The sequence below is a fragment of the Labrus mixtus genome, chromosome 10, assembly GCF_963584025.1.
Source record: "Labrus mixtus chromosome 10, fLabMix1.1, whole genome shotgun sequence".
Taxonomy (NCBI): domain Eukaryota; kingdom Metazoa; phylum Chordata; class Actinopteri; order Labriformes; family Labridae; genus Labrus; species Labrus mixtus.
In genome coordinates this window covers 22,879,836-22,885,835 of record NC_083621.1, presented here as the reverse complement: position 1 = coordinate 22,885,835, position 6,000 = coordinate 22,879,836, and positions in this window count along the sequence as shown.

Here is a 6,000-nt window from a genome sequence, read left to right as displayed (position 1 = left end):
CTCACAGCGGGAGTCTATCCCTGGCGGACAGGGGGGAAGGGGCCTGAGGTAAGAAGTGACATTAAAAAAAACAATGCGTAAGTAGCGGACAAAGCATGAGTCCTCTATATACGACGCTATAATGAGAATATTTGCCTTTATGTCAATGCTACGTGAAGTTAAACAGAATAACACTATCAACACAAGAGTGGAGAACAACATACTGATGAACAGAAAACATAAAGCAGTCGTTTAAATACGTGCACTGAGATCGTAAAGGTCACGTGCATACACTCTATGCACCGTGCAGCAGTCACAGTATATTTCATTTAATTTCATTTTACCTTTATTTATTCTCGAGAAATCATTGAGGGCAAGCCCTCGTTTACAATGGCGTCGAGAGTACAATTAAAACAAATAATAGACAAAAAAGACAAAAAACAGCGAAGACAAAATACATAGATTATAAAACCAGAAGAATAAGCAGTAAGCAGGTAACTACAGTTAATAACATTTACACTCATGAGTACAGTGAGCTGTGATCAGGTTTTTAAATTGACCCATGGTAACCATTGTATTGAGTTTTAATGTGTTTTGTTTTGTGTTCCAGGTGTGTGCAGCACAATAGGTGAAGGATGTTTTCCCAAAGTTCGTTTTTACTCGTGGGACCCTTAACATTAGCCAGTCACTTGATCGAGTCTGATACTGATTATCAGCCCAGATTAATAAAGAAGTGATGTATGCTGGTAGATATAAATATCACTCCCCCCTCCCACTGGCTCAAGTTGAATTCTCCTGATAATATCCTGCTGCGTTCTCACATCAGCTCACTCGGACTTGCTGTGGAAAAACACAAGGGGTCTGACAGGTGAAACTCCAGGTGAAGTCTGAGTGAAACATTAGTCTGTTTGTGTTCACACATACAGATCCTCCGGCAAATATCAGGAGTTTTTCAGTAGTTTTTTTTGTGAAAGCCCTATATGTTTGACATTCTCTGATTCATCTCTTGTAAGATTCAGTTTGAACGATGAGAGAGAAAAGCGCCACCTGCAGAAAGTCAAGGGGGGTGAAACTTATACACAAGTTGTTGAAACAAGTATCACTGATCTATGCGTCGCTTTTTAAAGAGTAGAATCACCCAGACTACAATAAAACAACATACGTCTCATCTTTTTTCTCTTGGATGCAATTCCTTGGCTTGTGTATAAAAAAAATCATTTCTTCCTCATCTCTCCCTTTTCCTCTCTTTCCTCTCATCCCCTGCTTTCTTCGTGTCTTATTTCACAGGCTGCGGTTGCCAAGGTAACTGACATTTATTCATACGACCATCAATCCAGTGTTCTACTTACTTATTAGTACTTACGTCTGCAAGTGTCCATGTGAGTGCAAAAGTGAATTTTCCCTTTGTGAGTCTCCGCGTGTTTGGTAATCTTTGTCAACTTTTCCCAGTCAAGGTTTTTTTTTATATACATTTACATATAGCCTTTAACACAGGTATTGCAAGCGTTTGTGTGTGTGTTTGTATCTGTGTGTGTGTGTGTGTGTGTGTGTGTGTGTGTGTGTGTGTGTGTGTGTGTGTGTGTGTGTGTGTGTGTTAGTGTGTGTGTTTGTGTGTGCCAGGTGGAATAAAGTGGAAGAAGAACAGAGGAGGACACAGAGCACTCACCATCAGGCGGTCATACACACAACACAAATCCACATGCTCGTGCACTAGAGTCACTCTACTTCACTGCAGGATGTACATATAAGAAATACACACACATGCCAACAGAGTGATGTCCCTCCTTACAACACACACGTCCACACACACACACACTCACACCTGACTTCATTATCTTCGCCCTGCCATCAGGAAGTCAGCAGCAGCAACCATGGTAACGAGTAGAGAGAGAGAGAGGGAGAGTGTAGAGATTCACAGCCACTTCACACCGACGCATCATTAATGTCCTTTAACTCGCCCCTCCGTGACACTTTCTATCTCTCCGTCTGTTTTCTCCCTTCGCTCCGCGTCTCTCCCCTTCTTCTCCCCCCTCTTTCTCCCCCCTTTCTCCTCCTCTCACCCATCTGTCTCCCTCTCTCTCTCTCTCTCTCTCTCTCTCCCTCAGTTAGGTTTCTCTAAGGCGCTTTGCTGATGACTCACAAAACCTGGTTACTTTCCAATTTGTGCAATTGTGCTTGTGTGTTGTGAGTTAAGTTTGTGTATGCAAAGTCATATCTTGCTGGCTCATTGCAACACAGCTCAGTGTGCAGCTGCAGTCATTGTGAGGGGTTAACGGCTGACATTGACACATCTTTAACTCTGTGCAGGAATATTCCAGTGCGACTCCTTCACTGCAGGGCAACGGTAGCAGAAATGAGCAGCAGGGGAGGATCATCTCATCATCAGGAATGAATGATCTCCCATTCAGCACGGGAAGTGGAATCTGGGATTCACATGTTTTATGCACCAGTCTACATTTGTGCTGAACTTTTGAACTTCTCTGATTAAATAAATCCATTTTTTTTACCTCCTTAAAAGTTTCTATGTTCTAGTATCCAATTAACTGTTGAGCCAGAACGAGGGATAGAGGAAAGGAAAGTGAGGAAATATTGTTAATATATTGGAAAGTATATAATGAATTAGTGATGTCACTTGCCAAGACTAAGAATGGGTCAGGGATCTGCCGTTTTTTCAAGTTTCTAACCAGTAAACACACGCTAAGTTGATGTTTTGTTAACTGCACCACTTTGAGGGTTTGTCAAAAGAATAAAAAACAGAATGTCTCTCTTAAATGATAGAGTTTACGGGAGAGGGAGATGAGAGACAAAGCGGGACTGAGGTGATAAATGGTGTTACAGTGCCATCTGCTGGTCACGAGCCGTACAGCAGGGTGCACTTTCTGTCACACATAAATGCCATTTATGTATTGGAAGAAACAGGCAGTGCAACAAGAATGCAACATGAGACAGGAGGTGTAGTTACATAAATTATAAAGTGTATTACATCAAATAAGAAAAAAACTCCCCAGCAGTATGAAGCTCTCCAAATACCAAATATAGTGTTACTACTCCCTTTGTACCTGTTCTCTCTAGTTTTATTGTTGAAGAACATGAACAACAACCAACAGCACCTGTACAATTAATGGAAACAGGAAACACCTGAAAAAGCACTCTCCAGCAGAATCAGTCCTGATTTGTTTTCATGTTTTAAAGGATGTGTAAGATATCTACTGAAATAAATCGTAAAATGACTTTATTATCTGACATTAAGGAAACATGCTATGTTGAAGGGCTGGCTCCGCGGACACTGAAGCTTCAGTGTTTAGCCAGCTTTGCATCGGTCTGTAAACCTTTCTGCATTAAAACCTCTCTCGATTTTTCAAAAAGCATCTCCAACATTGATCCTATAGTTTGAGCACGTTTCTGCTCGTGGAGCTTATTAGAAACATGCAGAGGCTTTTTAGGTCAGGTAGAATCACTTCTATCTGAACCACTTCTCTTGCTCTCTTCCATCGCTGCAACACCTGTTGGTTTGCTGTTTGCCTGGCTAACCAAAAACGGCCATGTGCGTGGGCCTTAAAACCGCCTACCTTCTCTGATCAAAACAAATCCAGAGAATTCAGGACCAGAATCTAAAGTTAGAAGGAGGACATACTGACTGCTGCATTGTTGTCAGAGAAGCCAGCACTTCAACACAGCATGTTTCCTTAATGTCTGATCATATAGTAAGGTCATTTTATCATTAATCCAGTAGATATTACACATATTCGACCTTTAACAGTTTTTCACTTCCTGCTTCCTGATGGCTCACTGAATGTGCCTGTGTTGCTTTACAATTTCAGTTTCATACTATACAGCCAGACAAACTCTGCTCTACTAGTTCTTACTAAAATATGTTTCTGCTGGAATTCAAACATTTTTTCTATAATACAGTGTCATATCAGGAGGAAGCACTGTACCTGTTTTTTTGTAGAATCGTTTCTGGGAAACAGGTAAGAGGAGTCCAGTCTACAGCCTGCTTCCTGCAGGTGATGCATAAAACCAAGTTCCAAGATATTTATCACCTGCAGGTGAATCAAATAGGCTTGCGGACAAATTCAAACCAACAGGGAGCAGAATAAAGAGATAACTTCCCTCCTCTCCCGGATACAAATGCTGAAACATTTGGAGCATAATATAAACCTCTCTCCTGCATGCATGTCCATATACTGTACATCTGTAGCTCTTTATTTTCAAAACTTTCACTTTGGATTTTGACTGATCTCCTGTGAACACAGTGTCGGGAAAAAATGCATTCAAAAAATATCTCTGTTATGCCTGCATATTTATTGAAAACTCCTCCACTGCACACCCATCTGAATCTGAACCATGACAAGTCTCAGAGTGTGAAGCAGATTACAGAAATGATTACATTTCTACCTTCTGAGTGACTCATTTGACCTCGAGTCATCCCTCCTAAACTTCTCAAACGTCCTCCTTTTCCTCTTTCCTCGCATCTTCTCCTGCTTCCGTCAGTGCCGTCTCTAGCACGCCGTCACCCCAGCAGCTGAGCTTATATATATATATGTCTATATATCCAGACGTCTGAAGTCAGAAGAGAGCTCACCTTAACCTATTCCTGTGAGAACGATGGATGGAAATGTAAGCGCTAAGAGAGGAAACAAGTGAAAGACGCAAGAGCAAAGAAGTAGCAGCGAGCATGCAGACACTGTTGTTGTCTCCTCTGAAACTTTGCATTCCCCCTGCAGGGCCCACGACGGAGTCTCCCTCAAGGATTTTTCTATTCAGTCTTCGTATCTGCATTTCTGTGTTCGCAATAATAAATAAAACACATATTCTTACTTCATGTTATTCCTGCAGGCTTTGGGAAATCAGCTTTGATTTGTCACAAAAGAATGTTTTATATTTAGACACATGTGGATGCTGAGACTTCTGTTGCTATACAGACGAGACTATTGGTGTCTCAGCACATATTGTATAGTAAAAGGAACAAAGGCATGTTTTTTTTTTTGTTTTTTTTTTACTGCAAAGCTTTAAGTCCAGAAAGAAGGTCCTGTGGGGTGTTGCAAAAAGCAAAAAGTTTGTTAACTCTGAGTTTAGGGAAACCCTGAGTGTTCAGTTTCTGACACAGGCGATACGTTAACCCTTCAAACTTTAACACTGTGACTCTATCATCCAGGTCTACACTTCCTCCTGCCCTCTACGCTCTGCCACGTCTGATCCAAATTTCGCAACAGGGCCCTAAGTCTCTAAAGCCCTGTTTCCACCAAGTGGTCCGGTATGGTTCAGTACAGTTTGGTACGGTTTTGTTCGGTAAACCTTTATCCTGTTTGCGTCTCCACAGCAAACCGTACCCTTGTTTGGTAGGCGGCGTGTAAGCTGGATGGTGATAGCCGCGTCAGCTACGCAATAGCGTGACATCACAGCTGTATTCTCCTCTGTCGCCCCCCGGTGGTGAAAGACCTACAAAACTACATTCGATCTGCAGAGTACCTTTGCACCTTTAAGGAAAAGCGAAAGACCCAGCTCTTTATGAACACCTTTGTACATAATGATGATGATGATGATGATGATGATGGTGATGATGATGATGATGACGGTTTTGTTTGATAATGAAGTTGACGATATGTCGGATGGTTTTGATGCTGATTACAACTCTCAAGAACAGCTGCCGATGTTTTTCTTTGCCTCTGTTCACTTCCTGTCAGCACCTGTGTGTCCGATCAGACATGCACTTACTGACGTTGTTTCCTCAACTCTAGATCCCTGCTTGTGTTGTACTCACTCTCTGATGTGCATCGCTTTGGATTAAAGCGTCTGCTTAGTGAATTGTAGAATTGTAGAAAATGAAAAGGGAGGGTTTCAGATGGCCTCGCAGTTAGGTCGCGTCCCATGTATAGAAGATATAGTCCTCCAAGCGGTTGGCCTGGGCTCAAATCTGACCTGCGGCTCAGCTGAACCCAAAATTTGTAAAAAAAAAAAATGAAAAGGGAGTGAGCGGGAAACACCCTGGTTAAAAATACAATAAAAATGCAAACCAGG